Here is a 19550-nt window from a genome sequence, read left to right as displayed (position 1 = left end):
TTGTTACCTGAGGCGCGGTGTGATTGCCGACAAGGAGTGAAAACGGAGCAATTTGTGACTGTCCTTTCGAGAAATGGCTCTGAGCACTATGGGTCTCAACTGCTGTGGTCATCAGTCGACAGTCCTTTCAATTTAAGACGTTAAATACAGACGGAATTTGTAGTCGTAACACCAGAACATCGAAACTACTTGGAACTCATGTGTATATGAACGTGACCACGCCTTTGTACACTGGTCCCTTCACCCCTACAAACCAACCAACCATCAGGTCCGTGCACTTCAGAGTAGCAAAGAAAGGAAAACAGCGCAGCTCTGTTGCGCTTGGGGGCGTAGCTCAGTTGGTAGAGCGTTCGCTTTGCATGTGAAAGGTCCCGGGTTCAAGCCCCGGCGCCTCCATGTTTTGTGGACAGTGCATGGTAAGTGTTGGTCGCGGCGAGCCTAAAGACACGCAAGATGTTGCAAAGCCAGCGTCACAGACTCATATGATGTATACTGACGTAAGGAGAGCAAGACGTAAATGTGAGGACCGGCTGTTGTCGAGGTGTCATCGACTGCAAATCTGTCTTAGGTATAACGGCCTAACCTCAATGAAGTCTAGAGAGTGGACAACACGTCCGTCTTACTCAGAGTGGTGGCCGAACGCTATTTTCGACGTTGTGCGTGCCACTTTAATTTTGGCCAACTACGATTCGATACAGAATGCAGAAAACCTGAAAGACACCCTCGCGGCCACATTGAGAGTAGTGTTTGTCTGCGGAATAATGAGAGTGCAAGGGTCTGTGGTATTGATATGGTTGTATGTAGCACTATTTGTCATCAGGGGGCGTAGCTCAGATGGTAGAGCGCTCGCTTAGCATGCGAGAGGTACTGGGATCGATACCCAGCGCCTCCAGAATTTTTAACACACCAACATGTCCACACTGCCATGCAAGTGGAATAATTCACAGCCAGCGAATGTGTCAAGGCAGATACGAGCGAACGATTAGCAGCCACAATTGGCAAGCGTACTGTTACGCGCAAGAAGCACCCTCCTCCCACCGCTACACTGAATTTAGAAACAGTACAAGTCCTCCCTTAAGATTCTCAAACCTATGTCGGAAAGATCTGCCTTGCGCCGAGTTCACAAAAATCCCACTGCACATTCCCATTCTTTACGTGCAGTCGGCTGCTACTGGTGTTGCTAGTTGTGACTGCTGATGACAGATGCCGTAGCAATCAATTCATGGAGTGAGTTGTATGTTTTGCGATACTCTGTCTCTGACAAGCAAGCAGAGGTGACATAGGCGCGAACACGGGAAGGTTGCAGCCCCTCGCTGCCTGCAGACACCGAGCAGCCACACTAGTTGGGCGGCCTAAGCCGTAGGCGAAATGTGCTCACTCGCTTGGGCGCGACGTCAAGCTCTAAATAAGGCTGTCACTAGCGTGAGCGTTGCGTGAGCGTCGTGTAAAGTCGGAAAAGTCGTCTGCATTGGTGAGTGCCATGTTTGGGGAGCGTTTCGTAGTTTGCGCAGTGCAATGGAGACGCGGAAACGTGTTGTGGCCCAGTCTTTTGCAGTTGGACGACAAGAGTGGTACACAGTAGTAAAGTGCGAGGCAGTGAGTTGGCATGAACAGTCGAGTGCACAATGGGGCTTCAGATGTGCGAACACGGGAAGGTTGCAGCCCCTCGCTGCCTGCAGACACCGAGCAGCCACACTAGGTGGGCGGCCTAAGCCGTAGGCGAAATGTGCTCACTCGCTTGGGCGCGACGTCAAGCTCTAAATAAGGCTGTCACTAGCGTGAGCGTTGCGTGAGCGTCGTGTAAAGTCGGAAAAGTCGTCTGCATTGGTGAGTGCCATGTTTGGGGAGCGTTTCGTAGTTTGCGCAGTGCAATGGAGACGCGGAAACGTGTTGTGGCCCAGTCTTTTGCAGTTGGACGACAAGAGTGGTACACAGTAGTAAAGTGCGAGGCAGTGAGTTGGCATGAACAGTCGAGTGCACAATGGGGCTTCAGATGTGCGAACACGGGAAGGTTGCAGCCCCTCGCTGCCTGCAGACACCGAGCAGCCACACTAGGTGGGCGGCCTAAGCCGTAGGCGAAATGTGCTCACTCGCTTGGGCGCGACGTCAAGCTCTAAATAAGGCTGTCACTAGCGTGAGCGTTGCGTGAGCGTCGTGTAAAGTCGGAAAAGTCGTCTGCATTGGTGAGTGCCATGTTTGGGGAGCGTTTCGTAGTTTGCGCAGTGCAATGGAGACGCGGAAACGTGTTGTGGCCCAGTCTTTTGCAGTTGGACGACAAGAGTGGTACACAGTAGTAAAGTGCGAGGCAGTGAGTTGGCATGAACAGTCGAGTGCACAATGGGGCTTCAGATGTGCTTGTTACCTGAGGCGCGGTGTGATTGCCGACAAGGAGTGAAAACGGAGCAATTTGTGACTGTCCTTTCGAGAAATGGCTCTGAGCACTATGGGTCTCAACTGCTGTGGTCATCAGTCGACAGTCCTTTCAATTTAAGACGTTAAATACAGACGGAATTTGTAGTCGTAACACCAGAACATCGAAACTACTTGGAACTCATGTGTATATGAACGTGACCACGCCTTTGTACACTGGTCCCTTCACCCCTACAAACCAACCAACCATCAGGTCCGTGCACTTCAGAGTAGCAAAGAAAGGAAAACAGCGCAGCTCTGTTGCGCTTGGGGGCGTAGCTCAGTTGGTAGAGCGTTCGCTTTGCATGTGAAAGGTCCCGGGTTCAAGCCCCGGCGCCTCCATGTTTTGTGGACAGTGCATGGTAAGTGTTGGTCGCGGCGAGCCTAAAGACACGCAAGATGTTGCAAAGCCAGCGTCACAGACTCATATGATGTATACTGACGTAAGGAGAGCAAGACGTAAATGTGAGGACCGGCTGTTGTCGAGGTGTCATCGACTGCAAATCTGTCTTAGGTATAACGGCCTAACCTCAATGAAGTCTAGAGAGTGGACAACACGTCCGTCTTACTCAGAGTGGTGGCCGAACGCTATTTTCGACGTTGTGCGTGCCACTTTAATTTTGGCCAACTACGATTCGATACAGAATGCAGAAAACCTGAAAGACACCCTCGCGGCCACATTGAGAGTAGTGTTTGTCTGCGGAATAATGAGAGTGCAAGGGTCTGTGGTATTGATATGGTTGTATGTAGCACTATTTGTCATCAGGGGGCGTAGCTCAGATGGTAGAGCGCTCGCTTAGCATGCGAGAGGTACTGGGATCGATACCCAGCGCCTCCAGAATTTTTAACACACCAACATGTCCACACTGCCATGCAAGTGGAATAATTCACAGCCAGCGAATGTGTCAAGGCAGATACGAGCGAACGATTAGCAGCCACAATTGGCAAGCGTACTGTTACGCGCAAGAAGCACCCTCCTCCCACCGCTACACTGAATTTAGAAACAGTACAAGTCCTCCCTTAAGATTCTCAAACCTATGTCGGAAAGATCTGCCTTGCGCCGAGTTCACAAAAATCCCACTGCACATTCCCATTCTTTACGTGCAGTCGGCTGCTACTGGTGTTGCTAGTTGTGACTGCTGATGACAGATGCCGTAGCAATCAATTCATGGAGTGAGTTGTATGTTTTGCGATACTCTGTCTCTGACAAGCAAGCAGAGGTGACATAGGCGCGAACACGGGAAGGTTGCAGCCCCTCGCTGCCTGCAGACACCGAGCAGCCACACTAGTTGGGCGGCCTAAGCCGTAGGCGAAATGTGCTCACTCGCTTGGGCGCGACGTCAAGCTCTAAATAAGGCTGTCACTAGCGTGAGCGTTGCGTGAGCGTCGTGTAAAGTCGGAAAAGTCGTCTGCATTGGTGAGTGCCATGTTTGGGGAGCGTTTCGTAGTTTGCGCAGTGCAATGGAGACGCGGAAACGTGTTGTGGCCCAGTCTTTTGCAGTTGGACGACAAGAGTGGTACACAGTAGTAAAGTGCGAGGCAGTGAGTTGGCATGAACAGTCGAGTGCACAATGGGGCTTCAGATGTGCGAACACGGGAAGGTTGCAGCCCCTCGCTGCCTGCAGACACCGAGCAGCCACACTAGGTGGGCGGCCTAAGCCGTAGGCGAAATGTGCTCACTCGCTTGGGCGCGACGTCAAGCTCTAAATAAGGCTGTCACTAGCGTGAGCGTTGCGTGAGCGTCGTGTAAAGTCGGAAAAGTCGTCTGCATTGGTGAGTGCCATGTTTGGGGAGCGTTTCGTAGTTTGCGCAGTGCAATGGAGACGCGGAAACGTGTTGTGGCCCAGTCTTTTGCAGTTGGACGACAAGAGTGGTACACAGTAGTAAAGTGCGAGGCAGTGAGTTGGCATGAACAGTCGAGTGCACAATGGGGCTTCAGATGTGCTTGTTACCTGAGGCGCGGTGTGATTGCCGACAAGGAGTGAAAACGGAGCAATTTGTGACTGTCCTTTCGAGAAATGGCTCTGAGCACTATGGGTCTCAACTGCTGTGGTCATCAGTCGACAGTCCTTTCAATTTAAGACGTTAAATACAGACGGAATTTGTAGTCGTAACACCAGAACATCGAAACTACTTGGAACTCATGTGTATATGAACGTGACCACGCCTTTGTACACTGGTCCCTTCACCCCTACAAACCAACCAACCATCAGGTCCGTGCACTTCAGAGTAGCAAAGAAAGGAAAACAGCGCAGCTCTGTTGCGCTTGGGGGCGTAGCTCAGTTGGTAGAGCGTTCGCTTTGCATGTGAAAGGTCCCGGGTTCAAGCCCCGGCGCCTCCATGTTTTGTGGACAGTGCATGGTAAGTGTTGGTCGCGGCGAGCCTAAAGACACGCAAGATGTTGCAAAGCCAGCGTCACAGACTCATATGATGTATACTGACGTAAGGAGAGCAAGACGTAAATGTGAGGACCGGCTGTTGTCGAGGTGTCATCGACTGCAAATCTGTCTTAGGTATAACGGCCTAACCTCAATGAAGTCTAGAGAGTGGACAACACGTCCGTCTTACTCAGAGTGGTGGCCGAACGCTATTTTCGACGTTGTGCGTGCCACTTTAATTTTGGCCAACTACGATTCGATACAGAATGCAGAAAACCTGAAAGACACCCTCGCGGCCACATTGAGAGTAGTGTTTGTCTGCGGAATAATGAGAGTGCAAGGGTCTGTGGTATTGATATGGTTGTATGTAGCACTATTTGTCATCAGGGGGCGTAGCTCAGATGGTAGAGCGCTCGCTTAGCATGCGAGAGGTACTGGGATCGATACCCAGCGCCTCCAGAATTTTTAACACACCAACATGTCCACACTGCCATGCAAGTGGAATAATTCACAGCCAGCGAATGTGTCAAGGCAGATACGAGCGAACGATTAGCAGCCACAATTGGCAAGCGTACTGTTACGCGCAAGAAGCACCCTCCTCCCACCGCTACACTGAATTTAGAAACAGTACAAGTCCTCCCTTAAGATTCTCAAACCTATGTCGGAAAGATCTGCCTTGCGCCGAGTTCACAAAAATCCCACTGCACATTCCCATTCTTTACGTGCAGTCGGCTGCTACTGGTGTTGCTAGTTGTGACTGCTGATGACAGATGCCGTAGCAATCAATTCATGGAGTGAGTTGTATGTTTTGCGATACTCTGTCTCTGACAAGCAAGCAGAGGTGACATAGGCGCGAACACGGGAAGGTTGCAGCCCCTCGCTGCCTGCAGACACCGAGCAGCCACACTAGTTGGGCGGCCTAAGCCGTAGGCGAAATGTGCTCACTCGCTTGGGCGCGACGTCAAGCTCTAAATAAGGCTGTCACTAGCGTGAGCGTTGCGTGAGCGTCGTGTAAAGTCGGAAAAGTCGTCTGCATTGGTGAGTGCCATGTTTGGGGAGCGTTTCGTAGTTTGCGCAGTGCAATGGAGACGCGGAAACGTGTTGTGGCCCAGTCTTTTGCAGTTGGACGACAAGAGTGGTACACAGTAGTAAAGTGCGAGGCAGTGAGTTGGCATGAACAGTCGAGTGCACAATGGGGCTTCAGATGTGCGAACACGGGAAGGTTGCAGCCCCTCGCTGCCTGCAGACACCGAGCAGCCACACTAGGTGGGCGGCCTAAGCCGTAGGCGAAATGTGCTCACTCGCTTGGGCGCGACGTCAAGCTCTAAATAAGGCTGTCACTAGCGTGAGCGTTGCGTGAGCGTCGTGTAAAGTCGGAAAAGTCGTCTGCATTGGTGAGTGCCATGTTTGGGGAGCGTTTCGTAGTTTGCGCAGTGCAATGGAGACGCGGAAACGTGTTGTGGCCCAGTCTTTTGCAGTTGGACGACAAGAGTGGTACACAGTAGTAAAGTGCGAGGCAGTGAGTTGGCATGAACAGTCGAGTGCACAATGGGGCTTCAGATGTGCGAACACGGGAAGGTTGCAGCCCCTCGCTGCCTGCAGACACCGAGCAGCCACACTAGGTGGGCGGCCTAAGCCGTAGGCGAAATGTGCTCACTCGCTTGGGCGCGACGTCAAGCTCTAAATAAGGCTGTCACTAGCGTGAGCGTTGCGTGAGCGTCGTGTAAAGTCGGAAAAGTCGTCTGCATTGGTGAGTGCCATGTTTGGGGAGCGTTTCGTAGTTTGCGCAGTGCAATGGAGACGCGGAAACGTGTTGTGGCCCAGTCTTTTGCAGTTGGACGACAAGAGTGGTACACAGTAGTAAAGTGCGAGGCAGTGAGTTGGCATGAACAGTCGAGTGCACAATGGGGCTTCAGATGTGCTTGTTACCTGAGGCGCGGTGTGATTGCCGACAAGGAGTGAAAACGGAGCAATTTGTGACTGTCCTTTCGAGAAATGGCTCTGAGCACTATGGGTCTCAACTGCTGTGGTCATCAGTCGACAGTCCTTTCAATTTAAGACGTTAAATACAGACGGAATTTGTAGTCGTAACACCAGAACATCGAAACTACTTGGAACTCATGTGTATATGAACGTGACCACGCCTTTGTACACTGGTCCCTTCACCCCTACAAACCAACCAACCATCAGGTCCGTGCACTTCAGAGTAGCAAAGAAAGGAAAACAGCGCAGCTCTGTTGCGCTTGGGGGCGTAGCTCAGTTGGTAGAGCGTTCGCTTTGCATGTGAAAGGTCCCGGGTTCAAGCCCCGGCGCCTCCATGTTTTGTGGACAGTGCATGGTAAGTGTTGGTCGCGGCGAGCCTAAAGACACGCAAGATGTTGCAAAGCCAGCGTCACAGACTCATATGATGTATACTGACGTAAGGAGAGCAAGACGTAAATGTGAGGACCGGCTGTTGTCGAGGTGTCATCGACTGCAAATCTGTCTTAGGTATAACGGCCTAACCTCAATGAAGTCTAGAGAGTGGACAACACGTCCGTCTTACTCAGAGTGGTGGCCGAACGCTATTTTCGACGTTGTGCGTGCCACTTTAATTTTGGCCAACTACGATTCGATACAGAATGCAGAAAACCTGAAAGACACCCTCGCGGCCACATTGAGAGTAGTGTTTGTCTGCGGAATAATGAGAGTGCAAGGGTCTGTGGTATTGATATGGTTGTATGTAGCACTATTTGTCATCAGGGGGCGTAGCTCAGATGGTAGAGCGCTCGCTTAGCATGCGAGAGGTACTGGGATCGATACCCAGCGCCTCCAGAATTTTTAACACACCAACATGTCCACACTGCCATGCAAGTGGAATAATTCACAGCCAGCGAATGTGTCAAGGCAGATACGAGCGAACGATTAGCAGCCACAATTGGCAAGCGTACTGTTACGCGCAAGAAGCACCCTCCTCCCACCGCTACACTGAATTTAGAAACAGTACAAGTCCTCCCTTAAGATTCTCAAACCTATGTCGGAAAGATCTGCCTTGCGCCGAGTTCACAAAAATCCCACTGCACATTCCCATTCTTTACGTGCAGTCGGCTGCTACTGGTGTTGCTAGTTGTGACTGCTGATGACAGATGCCGTAGCAATCAATTCATGGAGTGAGTTGTATGTTTTGCGATACTCTGTCTCTGACAAGCAAGCAGAGGTGACATAGGCGCGAACACGGGAAGGCTGCAGCCCCTCGCTGCCTGCAGACACCGAGCAGCCACACTAGTTGGGCGGCCTAAGCCGTAGGCGAAATGTGCTCACTCGCTTGGGCGCGACGTCAAGCTCTAAATAAGGCTGTCACTAGCGTGAGCGTTGCGTGAGCGTCGTGTAAAGTCGGAAAAGTCGTCTGCATTGGTGAGTGCCATGTTTGGGGAGCGTTTCGTAGTTTGCGCAGTGCAATGGAGACGCGGAAACGTGTTGTGGCCCAGTCTTTTGCAGTTGGACGACAAGAGTGGTACACAGTAGTAAAGTGCGAGGCAGTGAGTTGGCATGAACAGTCGAGTGCACAATGGGGCTTCAGATGTGCGAACACGGGAAGGTTGCAGCCCCTCGCTGCCTGCAGACACCGAGCAGCCACACTAGGTGGGCGGCCTAAGCCGTAGGCGAAATGTGCTCACTCGCTTGGGCGCGACGTCAAGCTCTAAATAAGGCTGTCACTAGCGTGAGCGTTGCGTGAGCGTCGTGTAAAGTCGGAAAAGTCGTCTGCATTGGTGAGTGCCATGTTTGGGGAGCGTTTCGTAGTTTGCGCAGTGCAATGGAGACGCGGAAACGTGTTGTGGCCCAGTCTTTTGCAGTTGGACGACAAGAGTGGTACACAGTAGTAAAGTGCGAGGCAGTGAGTTGGCATGAACAGTCGAGTGCACAATGGGGCTTCAGATGTGCTTGTTACCTGAGGCGCGGTGTGATTGCCGACAAGGAGTGAAAACGGAGCAATTTGTGACTGTCCTTTCGAGAAATGGCTCTGAGCACTATGGGTCTCAACTGCTGTGGTCATCAGTCGACAGTCCTTTCAATTTAAGACGTTAAATACAGACGGAATTTGTAGTCGTAACACCAGAACATCGAAACTACTTGGAACTCATGTGTATATGAACGTGACCACGCCTTTGTACACTGGTCCCTTCACCCCTACAAACCAACCAACCATCAGGTCCGTGCACTTCAGAGTAGCAAAGAAAGGAAAACAGCGCAGCTCTGTTGCGCTTGGGGGCGTAGCTCAGTTGGTAGAGCGTTCGCTTTGCATGTGAAAGGTCCCGGGTTCAAGCCCCGGCGCCTCCATGTTTTGTGGACAGTGCATGGTAAGTGTTGGTCGCGGCGAGCCTAAAGACACGCAAGATGTTGCAAAGCCAGCGTCACAGACTCATATGATGTATACTGACGTAAGGAGAGCAAGACGTAAATGTGAGGACCGGCTGTTGTCGAGGTGTCATCGACTGCAAATCTGTCTTAGGTATAACGGCCTAACCTCAATGAAGTCTAGAGAGTGGACAACACGTCCGTCTTACTCAGAGTGGTGGCCGAACGCTATTTTCGACGTTGTGCGTGCCACTTTAATTTTGGCCAACTACGATTCGATACAGAATGCAGAAAACCTGAAAGACACCCTCGCGGCCACATTGAGAGTAGTGTTTGTCTGCGGAATAATGAGAGTGCAAGGGTCTGTGGTATTGATATGGTTGTATGTAGCACTATTTGTCATCAGGGGGCGTAGCTCAGATGGTAGAGCGCTCGCTTAGCATGCGAGAGGTACTGGGATCGATACCCAGCGCCTCCAGAATTTTTAACACACCAACATGTCCACACTGCCATGCAAGTGGAATAATTCACAGCCAGCGAATGTGTCAAGGCAGATACGAGCGAACGATTAGCAGCCACAATTGGCAAGCGTACTGTTACGCGCAAGAAGCACCCTCCTCCCACCGCTACACTGAATTTAGAAACAGTACAAGTCCTCCCTTAAGATTCTCAAACCTATGTCGGAAAGATCTGCCTTGCGCCGAGTTCACAAAAATCCCACTGCACATTCCCATTCTTTACGTGCAGTCGGCTGCTACTGGTGTTGCTAGTTGTGACTGCTGATGACAGATGCCGTAGCAATCAATTCATGGAGTGAGTTGTATGTTTTGCGATACTCTGTCTCTGACAAGCAAGCAGAGGTGACATAGGCGCGAACACGGGAAGGCTGCAGCCCCTCGCTGCCTGCAGACACCGAGCAGCCACACTAGTTGGGCGGCCTAAGCCGTAGGCGAAATGTGCTCACTCGCTTGGGCGCGACGTCAAGCTCTAAATAAGGCTGTCACTAGCGTGAGCGTTGCGTGAGCGTCGTGTAAAGTCGGAAAAGTCGTCTGCATTGGTGAGTGCCATGTTTGGGGAGCGTTTCGTAGTTTGCGCAGTGCAATGGAGACGCGGAAACGTGTTGTGGCCCAGTCTTTTGCAGTTGGACGACAAGAGTGGTACACAGTAGTAAAGTGCGAGGCAGTGAGTTGGCATGAACAGTCGAGTGCACAATGGGGCTTCAGATGTGCGAACACGGGAAGGTTGCAGCCCCTCGCTGCCTGCAGACACCGAGCAGCCACACTAGGTGGGCGGCCTAAGCCGTAGGCGAAATGTGCTCACTCGCTTGGGCGCGACGTCAAGCTCTAAATAAGGCTGTCACTAGCGTGAGCGTTGCGTGAGCGTCGTGTAAAGTCGGAAAAGTCGTCTGCATTGGTGAGTGCCATGTTTGGGGAGCGTTTCGTAGTTTGCGCAGTGCAATGGAGACGCGGAAACGTGTTGTGGCCCAGTCTTTTGCAGTTGGACGACAAGAGTGGTACACAGTAGTAAAGTGCGAGGCAGTGAGTTGGCATGAACAGTCGAGTGCACAATGGGGCTTCAGATGTGCTTGTTACCTGAGGCGCGGTGTGATTGCCGACAAGGAGTGAAAACGGAGCAATTTGTGACTGTCCTTTCGAGAAATGGCTCTGAGCACTATGGGTCTCAACTGCTGTGGTCATCAGTCGACAGTCCTTTCAATTTAAGACGTTAAATACAGACGGAATTTGTAGTCGTAACACCAGAACATCGAAACTACTTGGAACTCATGTGTATATGAACGTGACCACGCCTTTGTACACTGGTCCCTTCACCCCTACAAACCAACCAACCATCAGGTCCGTGCACTTCAGAGTAGCAAAGAAAGGAAAACAGCGCAGCTCTGTTGCGCTTGGGGGCGTAGCTCAGTTGGTAGAGCGTTCGCTTTGCATGTGAAAGGTCCCGGGTTCAAGCCCCGGCGCCTCCATGTTTTGTGGACAGTGCATGGTAAGTGTTGGTCGCGGCGAGCCTAAAGACACGCAAGATGTTGCAAAGCCAGCGTCACAGACTCATATGATGTATACTGACGTAAGGAGAGCAAGACGTAAATGTGAGGACCGGCTGTTGTCGAGGTGTCATCGACTGCAAATCTGTCTTAGGTATAACGGCCTAACCTCAATGAAGTCTAGAGAGTGGACAACACGTCCGTCTTACTCAGAGTGGTGGCCGAACGCTATTTTCGACGTTGTGCGTGCCACTTTAATTTTGGCCAACTACGATTCGATACAGAATGCAGAAAACCTGAAAGACACCCTCGCGGCCACATTGAGAGTAGTGTTTGTCTGCGGAATAATGAGAGTGCAAGGGTCTGTGGTATTGATATGGTTGTATGTAGCACTATTTGTCATCAGGGGGCGTAGCTCAGATGGTAGAGCGCTCGCTTAGCATGCGAGAGGTACTGGGATCGATACCCAGCGCCTCCAGAATTTTTAACACACCAACATGTCCACACTGCCATGCAAGTGGAATAATTCACAGCCAGCGAATGTGTCAAGGCAGATACGAGCGAACGATTAGCAGCCACAATTGGCAAGCGTACTGTTACGCGCAAGAAGCACCCTCCTCCCACCGCTACACTGAATTTAGAAACAGTACAAGTCCTCCCTTAAGATTCTCAAACCTATGTCGGAAAGATCTGCCTTGCGCCGAGTTCACAAAAATCCCACTGCACATTCCCATTCTTTACGTGCAGTCGGCTGCTACTGGTGTTGCTAGTTGTGACTGCTGATGACAGATGCCGTAGCAATCAATTCATGGAGTGAGTTGTATGTTTTGCGATACTCTGTCTCTGACAAGCAAGCAGAGGTGACATAGGCGCGAACACGGGAAGGTTGCAGCCCCTCGCTGCCTGCAGACACCGAGCAGCCACACTAGTTGGGCGGCCTAAGCCGTAGGCGAAATGTGCTCACTCGCTTGGGCGCGACGTCAAGCTCTAAATAAGGCTGTCACTAGCGTGAGCGTTGCGTGAGCGTCGTGTAAAGTCGGAAAAGTCGTCTGCATTGGTGAGTGCCATGTTTGGGGAGCGTTTCGTAGTTTGCGCAGTGCAATGGAGACGCGGAAACGTGTTGTGGCCCAGTCTTTTGCAGTTGGACGACAAGAGTGGTACACAGTAGTAAAGTGCGAGGCAGTGAGTTGGCATGAACAGTCGAGTGCACAATGGGGCTTCAGATGTGCGAACACGGGAAGGTTGCAGCCCCTCGCTGCCTGCAGACACCGAGCAGCCACACTAGGTGGGCGGCCTAAGCCGTAGGCGAAATGTGCTCACTCGCTTGGGCGCGACGTCAAGCTCTAAATAAGGCTGTCACTAGCGTGAGCGTTGCGTGAGCGTCGTGTAAAGTCGGAAAAGTCGTCTGCATTGGTGAGTGCCATGTTTGGGGAGCGTTTCGTAGTTTGCGCAGTGCAATGGAGACGCGGAAACGTGTTGTGGCCCAGTCTTTTGCAGTTGGACGACAAGAGTGGTACACAGTAGTAAAGTGCGAGGCAGTGAGTTGGCATGAACAGTCGAGTGCACAATGGGGCTTCAGATGTGCGAACACGGGAAGGTTGCAGCCCCTCGCTGCCTGCAGACACCGAGCAGCCACACTAGGTGGGCGGCCTAAGCCGTAGGCGAAATGTGCTCACTCGCTTGGGCGCGACGTCAAGCTCTAAATAAGGCTGTCACTAGCGTGAGCGTTGCGTGAGCGTCGTGTAAAGTCGGAAAAGTCGTCTGCATTGGTGAGTGCCATGTTTGGGGAGCGTTTCGTAGTTTGCGCAGTGCAATGGAGACGCGGAAACGTGTTGTGGCCCAGTCTTTTGCAGTTGGACGACAAGAGTGGTACACAGTAGTAAAGTGCGAGGCAGTGAGTTGGCATGAACAGTCGAGTGCACAATGGGGCTTCAGATGTGCTTGTTACCTGAGGCGCGGTGTGATTGCCGACAAGGAGTGAAAACGGAGCAATTTGTGACTGTCCTTTCGAGAAATGGCTCTGAGCACTATGGGTCTCAACTGCTGTGGTCATCAGTCGACAGTCCTTTCAATTTAAGACGTTAAATACAGACGGAATTTGTAGTCGTAACACCAGAACATCGAAACTACTTGGAACTCATGTGTATATGAACGTGACCACGCCTTTGTACACTGGTCCCTTCACCCCTACAAACCAACCAACCATCAGGTCCGTGCACTTCAGAGTAGCAAAGAAAGGAAAACAGCGCAGCTCTGTTGCGCTTGGGGGCGTAGCTCAGTTGGTAGAGCGTTCGCTTTGCATGTGAAAGGTCCCGGGTTCAAGCCCCGGCGCCTCCATGTTTTGTGGACAGTGCATGGTAAGTGTTGGTCGCGGCGAGCCTAAAGACACGCAAGATGTTGCAAAGCCAGCGTCACAGACTCATATGATGTATACTGACGTAAGGAGCGCTAGACGTAAATGTGAGGACCGGCTGTTGTCGAGGTGTCATCGACTGCAAATCTGTCTTAGGTATAACGGCCTAACCTCAATGAAGTCTAGAGAGTGGACAACACGTCCGTCTTACTCAGAGTGGTGGCCGAACGCTATTTTCGACGTTGTGCGTGCCACTTTAATTTTGGCCAACTACGATTCGATACAGAATGCAGAAAACCTGAAAGACACCCTCGCGGCCACATTGAGAGTAGTGTTTGTCTGCGGAATAATGAGAGTGCAAGGGTCTGTGGTATTGATATGGTTGTATGTAGCACTATTTGTCATCAGGGGGCGTAGCTCAGATGGTAGAGCGCTCGCTTAGCATGCGAGAGGTACTGGGATCGATACCCAGCGCCTCCAGAATTTTTAACACACCAACATGTCCACACTGCCATGCAAGTGGAATAATTCACAGCCAGCGAATGTGTCAAGGCAGATACGAGCGAACGATTAGCAGCCACAATTGGCAAGCGTACTGTTACGCGCAAGAAGCACCCTCCTCCCACCGCTACACTGAATTTAGAAACAGTACAAGTCCTCCCTTAAGATTCTCAAACCTATGTCGGAAAGATCTGCCTTGCGCCGAGTTCACAAAAATCCCACTGCACATTCCCATTCTTTACGTGCAGTCGGCTGCTACTGGTGTTGCTAGTTGTGACTGCTGATGACAGATGCCGTAGCAATCAATTCATGGAGTGAGTTGTATGTTTTGCGATACTCTGTCTCTGACAAGCAAGCAGAGGTGACATAGGCGCGAACACGGGAAGGTTGCAGCCCCTCGCTGCCTGCAGACACCGAGCAGCCACACTAGTTGGGCGGCCTAAGCCGTAGGCGAAATGTGCTCACTCGCTTGGGCGCGACGTCAAGCTCTAAATAAGGCTGTCACTAGCGTGAGCGTTGCGTGAGCGTCGTGTAAAGTCGGAAAAGTCGTCTGCATTGGTGAGTGCCATGTTTGGGGAGCGTTTCGTAGTTTGCGCAGTGCAATGGAGACGCGGAAACGTGTTGTGGCCCAGTCTTTTGCAGTTGGACGACAAGAGTGGTACACAGTAGTAAAGTGCGAGGCAGTGAGTTGGCATGAACAGTCGAGTGCACAATGGGGCTTCAGATGTGCGAACACGGGAAGGTTGCAGCCCCTCGCTGCCTGCAGACACCGAGCAGCCACACTAGGTGGGCGGCCTAAGCCGTAGGCGAAATGTGCTCACTCGCTTGGGCGCGACGTCAAGCTCTAAATAAGGCTGTCACTAGCGTGAGCGTTGCGTGAGCGTCGTGTAAAGTCGGAAAAGTCGTCTGCATTGGTGAGTGCCATGTTTGGGGAGCGTTTCGTAGTTTGCGCAGTGCAATGGAGACGCGGAAACGTGTTGTGGCCCAGTCTTTTGCAGTTGGACGACAAGAGTGGTACACAGTAGTAAAGTGCGAGGCAGTGAGTTGGCATGAACAGTCGAGTGCACAATGGGGCTTCAGATGTGCGAACACGGGAAGGTTGCAGCCCCTCGCTGCCTGCAGACACCGAGCAGCCACACTAGGTGGGCGGCCTAAGCCGTAGGCGAAATGTGCTCACTCGCTTGGGCGCGACGTCAAGCTCTAAATAAGGCTGTCACTAGCGTGAGCGTTGCGTGAGCGTCGTGTAAAGTCGGAAAAGTCGTCTGCATTGGTGAGTGCCATGTTTGGGGAGCGTTTCGTAGTTTGCGCAGTGCAATGGAGACGCGGAAACGTGTTGTGGCCCAGTCTTTTGCAGTTGGACGACAAGAGTGGTACACAGTAGTAAAGTGCGAGGCAGTGAGTTGGCATGAACAGTCGAGTGCACAATGGGGCTTCAGATGTGCTTGTTACCTGAGGCGCGGTGTGATTGCCGACAAGGAGTGAAAACGGAGCAATTTGTGACTGTCCTTTCGAGAAATGGCTCTGAGCACTATGGGTCTCAACTGCTGTGGTCATCAGTCGACAGTCCTTTCAATTTAAGACGTTAAATACAGACGGAATTTGTAGTCGTAACACCAGAACATCGAAACTACTTGGAACTCATGTGTATATGAACGTGACCACGCCTTTGTACACTGGTCCCTTCACCCCTACAAACCAACCAACCATCAGGTCCGTGCACTTCAGAGTAGCAAAGAAAGGAAAACAGCGCAGCTCTGTTGCGCTTGGGGGCGTAGCTCAGTTGGTAGAGCGTTCGCTTTGCATGTGAAAGGTCCCGGGTTCAAGCCCCGGCGCCTCCATGTTTTGTGGACAGTGCATGGTAAGTGTTGGTCGCGGCGAGCCTAAAGACACGCAAGATGTTGCAAAGCCAGCGTCACAGACTCATATGATGTATACTGACGTAAGGAGAGCAAGACGTAAATGTGAGGACCGGCTGTTGTCGAGGTGTCATCGACTGCAAATCTGTCTTAGGTATAACGGCCTAACCTCAATGAAGTCTAGAGAGTGGACAACACGTCCGTCTTACTCAGAGTGGTGGCCGAACGCTATTTTCGACGTTGTGCGTGCCACTTTAATTTTGGCCAACTACGATTCGATACAGAATGCAGAAAACCTGAAAGACACCCTCGCGGCCACATTGAGAGTAGTGTTTGTCTGCGGAATAATGAGAGTGCAAGGGTCTGTGGTATTGATATGGTTGTATGTAGCACTATTTGTCATCAGGGGGCGTAGCTCAGATGGTAGAGCGCTCGCTTAGCATGCGAGAGGTACTGGGATCGATACCCAGCGCCTCCAGAATTTTTAACACACCAACATGTCCACACTGCCATGCAAGTGGAATAATTCACAGCCAGCGAATGTGTCAAGGCAGATACGAGCGAACGATTAGCAGCCACAATTGGCAAGCGTACTGTTACGCGCAAGAAGCACCCTCCTCCCACCGCTACACTGAATTTAGAAACAGTACAAGTCCTCCCTTAAGATTCTCAAACCTATGTCGGAAAGATCTGCCTTGCGCCGAGTTCACAAAAATCCCACTGCACATTCCCATTCTTTACGTGCAGTCGGCTGCTACTGGTGTTGCTAGTTGTGACTGCTGATGACAGATGCCGTAGCAATCAATTCATGGAGTGAGTTGTATGTTTTGCGATACTCTGTCTCTGACAAGCAAGCAGAGGTGACATAGGCGCGAACACGGGAAGGTTGCAGCCCCTCGCTGCCTGCAGACACCGAGCAGCCACACTAGTTGGGCGGCCTAAGCCGTAGGCGAAATGTGCTCACTCGCTTGGGCGCGACGTCAAGCTCTAAATAAGGCTGTCACTAGCGTGAGCGTTGCGTGAGCGTCGTGTAAAGTCGGAAAAGTCGTCTGCATTGGTGAGTGCCATGTTTGGGGAGCGTTTCGTAGTTTGCGCAGTGCAATGGAGACGCGGAAACGTGTTGTGGCCCAGTCTTTTGCAGTTGGACGACAAGAGTGGTACACAGTAGTAAAGTGCGAGGCAGTGAGTTGGCATGAACAGTCGAGTGCACAATGGGGCTTCAGATGTGCGAACACGGGAAGGTTGCAGCCCCTCGCTGCCTGCAGACACCGAGCAGCCACACTAGGTGGGCGGCCTAAGCCGTAGGCGAAATGTGCTCACTCGCTTGGGCGCGACGTCAAGCTCTAAATAAGGCTGTCACTAGCGTGAGCGTTGCGTGAGCGTCGTGTAAAGTCGGAAAAGTCGTCTGCATTGGTGAGTGCCATGTTTGGGGAGCGTTTCGTAGTTTGCGCAGTGCAATGGAGACGCGGAAACGTGTTGTGGCCCAGTCTTTTGCAGTTGGACGACAAGAGTGGTACACAGTAGTAAAGTGCGAGGCAGTGAGTTGGCATGAACAGTCGAGTGCACAATGGGGCTTCAGATGTGCGAACACGGGAAGGTTGCAGCCCCTCGCTGCCTGCAGACACCGAGCAGCCACACTAGGTGGGCGGCCTAAGCCGTAGGCGAAATGTGCTCACTCGCTTGGGCGCGACGTCAAGCTCTAAATAAGGCTGTCACTAGCGTGAGCGTTGCGTGAGCGTCGTGTAAAGTCGGAAAAGTCGTCTGCATTGGTGAGTGCCATGTTTGGGGAGCGTTTCGTAGTTTGCGCAGTGCAATGGAGACGCGGAAACGTGTTGTGGCCCAGTCTTTTGCAGTTGGACGACAAGAGTGGTACACAGTAGTAAAGTGCGAGGCAGTGAGTTGGCATGAACAGTCGAGTGCACAATGGGGCTTCAGATGTGCTTGTTACCTGAGGCGCGGTGTGATTGCCGACAAGGAGTGAAAACGGAGCAATTTGTGACTGTCCTTTCGAGAAATGGCTCTGAGCACTATGGGTCTCAACTGCTGTGGTCATCAGTCGACAGTCCTTTCAATTTAAGACGTTAAATACAGACGGAATTTGTAGTCGTAACACCAGAACATCGAAACTACTTGGAACTCATGTGTATATGAACGTGACCACGCCTTTGTACACTGGTCCCTTCACCCCTACAAACCAACCAACCATCAGGTCCGTGCACTTCAGAGTAGCAAAGAAAGGAAAACAGCGCAGCTCTGTTGCGCTTGGGGGCGTAGCTCAGTTGGTAGAGCGTTCGCTTTGCATGTGAAAGGTCCCGGGTTCAAGCCCCGGCGCCTCCATGTTTTGTGGACAGTGCATGGTAAGTGTTGGTCGCGGCGAGCCTAAAGACACGCAAGATGTTGCAAAGCCAGCGTCACAGACTCATATGATGTATACTGACGTAAGGAGAGCAAGACGTAAATGTGAGGACCGGCTGTTGTCGAGGTGTCATCGACTGCAAATCTGTCTTAGGTATAACGGCCTAACCTCAATGAAGTCTAGAGAGTGGACAACACGTCCGTCTTACTCAGAGTGGTGGCCGAACGCTATTTTCGACGTTGTGCGTGCCACTTTAATTTTGGCCAACTACGATTCGATACAGAATGCAGAAAACCTGAAAGACACCCTCGCGGCCACATTGAGAGTAGTGTTTGTCTGCGGAATAATGAGAGTGCAAGGGTCTGTGGTATTGATATGGTTGTATGTAGCACTATTTGTCATCAGGGGGCGTAGCTCAGATGGTAGAGCGCTCGCTTAGCATGCGAGAGGTACTGGGATCGATACCCAGCGCCTCCAGAATTTTTAACACACCAACATGTCCACACTGCCATGCAAGTGGAATAATTCACAGCCAGCGAATGTGTCAAGGCAGATACGAGCGAACGATTAGCAGCCACAATTGGCAAGCGTACTGTTACGCGCAAGAAGCACCCTCCTCCCACCGCTACACTGAATTTAGAAACAGTACAAGTCCTCCCTTAAGATTCTCAAACCTATGTCGGAAAGATCTGCCTTGCGCCGAGTTCACAAAAATCCCACTGCACATTCCCATTCTTTACGTGCAGTCGGCTGCTACTGGTGTTGCTAGTTGTGACTGCTGATGACAGATGCCGTAGCAATCAATTCATGGAGTGAGTTGTATGTTTTGCGATACTCTGTCTCTGACAAGCAAGCAGAGGTGACATAGGCGCGAACACGGGAAGGTTGCAGCCCCTCGCTGCCTGCAGACACCGAGCAGCCACACTAGTTGGGCGGCCTAAGCCGTAGGCGAAATGTGCTCACTCGCTTGGGCGCGACGTCAAGCTCTAAATAAGGCTGTCACTAGCGTGAGCGTTGCGTGAGCGTCGTGTAAAGTCGGAAAAGTCGTCTGCATTGGTGAGTGCCATGTTTGGGGAGCGTTTCGTAGTTTGCGCAGTGCAATGGAGACGCGGAAACGTGTTGTGGCCCAGTCTTTTGCAGTTGGACGACAAGAGTGGTACACAGTAGTAAAGTGCGAGGCAGTGAGTTGGCATGAACAGTCGAGTGCACAATGGGGCTTCAGATGTGCGAACACGGGAAGGTTGCAGCCCCTCGCTGCCTGCAGACACCGAGCAGCCACACTAGGTGGGCGGCCTAAGCCGTAGGCGAAATGTGCTCACTCGCTTGGGCGCGACGTCAAGCTCTAAATAAGGCTGTCACTAGC

General features: G+C 51.8%; 18 non-coding genes across 18 annotated transcripts; all 18 read left to right on the top strand.

Moving 5' to 3' along the window:
* The first annotated feature begins 323 nt into the window (after positions 1-323).
* Positions 324-396, top strand: Trnaa-ugc (transfer RNA alanine (anticodon UGC)). The gene has a single exon. It is a non-coding gene; the product is annotated as a tRNA-Ala (tRNA).
* A 423-nt stretch (positions 397-819) lies between these two features.
* On the top strand, positions 820-892 carry Trnaa-agc (transfer RNA alanine (anticodon AGC)). Its single transcript has one exon. It is a non-coding gene; the product is annotated as a tRNA-Ala (tRNA).
* A 1786-nt stretch (positions 893-2678) lies between these two features.
* On the top strand, positions 2679-2751 carry Trnaa-ugc (transfer RNA alanine (anticodon UGC)). The gene has a single exon. It is a non-coding gene; the product is annotated as a tRNA-Ala (tRNA).
* A 423-nt stretch (positions 2752-3174) lies between these two features.
* Trnaa-agc (transfer RNA alanine (anticodon AGC)) lies at positions 3175-3247 on the top strand. Its single transcript has one exon. It is a non-coding gene; the product is annotated as a tRNA-Ala (tRNA).
* A 1430-nt stretch (positions 3248-4677) lies between these two features.
* Trnaa-ugc (transfer RNA alanine (anticodon UGC)) lies at positions 4678-4750 on the top strand. The gene has a single exon. It is a non-coding gene; the product is annotated as a tRNA-Ala (tRNA).
* A 423-nt stretch (positions 4751-5173) lies between these two features.
* Trnaa-agc (transfer RNA alanine (anticodon AGC)) lies at positions 5174-5246 on the top strand. The gene has a single exon. It is a non-coding gene; the product is annotated as a tRNA-Ala (tRNA).
* Positions 5247-7032: 1786 nt separating this feature from the next.
* Positions 7033-7105, top strand: Trnaa-ugc (transfer RNA alanine (anticodon UGC)). Its single transcript has one exon. It is a non-coding gene; the product is annotated as a tRNA-Ala (tRNA).
* A 423-nt stretch (positions 7106-7528) lies between these two features.
* On the top strand, positions 7529-7601 carry Trnaa-agc (transfer RNA alanine (anticodon AGC)). Its single transcript has one exon. It is a non-coding gene; the product is annotated as a tRNA-Ala (tRNA).
* A 1430-nt stretch (positions 7602-9031) lies between these two features.
* Trnaa-ugc (transfer RNA alanine (anticodon UGC)) lies at positions 9032-9104 on the top strand. Its single transcript has one exon. It is a non-coding gene; the product is annotated as a tRNA-Ala (tRNA).
* A 423-nt stretch (positions 9105-9527) lies between these two features.
* On the top strand, positions 9528-9600 carry Trnaa-agc (transfer RNA alanine (anticodon AGC)). The gene has a single exon. It is a non-coding gene; the product is annotated as a tRNA-Ala (tRNA).
* Positions 9601-11030: 1430 nt separating this feature from the next.
* Positions 11031-11103, top strand: Trnaa-ugc (transfer RNA alanine (anticodon UGC)). Its single transcript has one exon. It is a non-coding gene; the product is annotated as a tRNA-Ala (tRNA).
* A 423-nt stretch (positions 11104-11526) lies between these two features.
* Positions 11527-11599, top strand: Trnaa-agc (transfer RNA alanine (anticodon AGC)). The gene has a single exon. It is a non-coding gene; the product is annotated as a tRNA-Ala (tRNA).
* A 1786-nt stretch (positions 11600-13385) lies between these two features.
* Positions 13386-13458, top strand: Trnaa-ugc (transfer RNA alanine (anticodon UGC)). Its single transcript has one exon. It is a non-coding gene; the product is annotated as a tRNA-Ala (tRNA).
* Positions 13459-13881: 423 nt separating this feature from the next.
* Trnaa-agc (transfer RNA alanine (anticodon AGC)) lies at positions 13882-13954 on the top strand. Its single transcript has one exon. It is a non-coding gene; the product is annotated as a tRNA-Ala (tRNA).
* Positions 13955-15740: 1786 nt separating this feature from the next.
* On the top strand, positions 15741-15813 carry Trnaa-ugc (transfer RNA alanine (anticodon UGC)). Its single transcript has one exon. It is a non-coding gene; the product is annotated as a tRNA-Ala (tRNA).
* Positions 15814-16236: 423 nt separating this feature from the next.
* Trnaa-agc (transfer RNA alanine (anticodon AGC)) lies at positions 16237-16309 on the top strand. The gene has a single exon. It is a non-coding gene; the product is annotated as a tRNA-Ala (tRNA).
* A 1786-nt stretch (positions 16310-18095) lies between these two features.
* On the top strand, positions 18096-18168 carry Trnaa-ugc (transfer RNA alanine (anticodon UGC)). Its single transcript has one exon. It is a non-coding gene; the product is annotated as a tRNA-Ala (tRNA).
* Positions 18169-18591: 423 nt separating this feature from the next.
* Trnaa-agc (transfer RNA alanine (anticodon AGC)) lies at positions 18592-18664 on the top strand. Its single transcript has one exon. It is a non-coding gene; the product is annotated as a tRNA-Ala (tRNA).
* Positions 18665-19550: the final 886 nt, after the last annotated feature.

This window comes from Schistocerca cancellata, unplaced genomic scaffold (assembly GCF_023864275.1).
Source record: "Schistocerca cancellata isolate TAMUIC-IGC-003103 unplaced genomic scaffold, iqSchCanc2.1 HiC_scaffold_1045, whole genome shotgun sequence".
NCBI lineage: Eukaryota > Metazoa > Arthropoda > Insecta > Orthoptera > Acrididae > Schistocerca > Schistocerca cancellata.
Note: the sequence above shows the minus strand (reverse complement) of the source record. Positions and strands in the feature narration are given on the sequence as shown.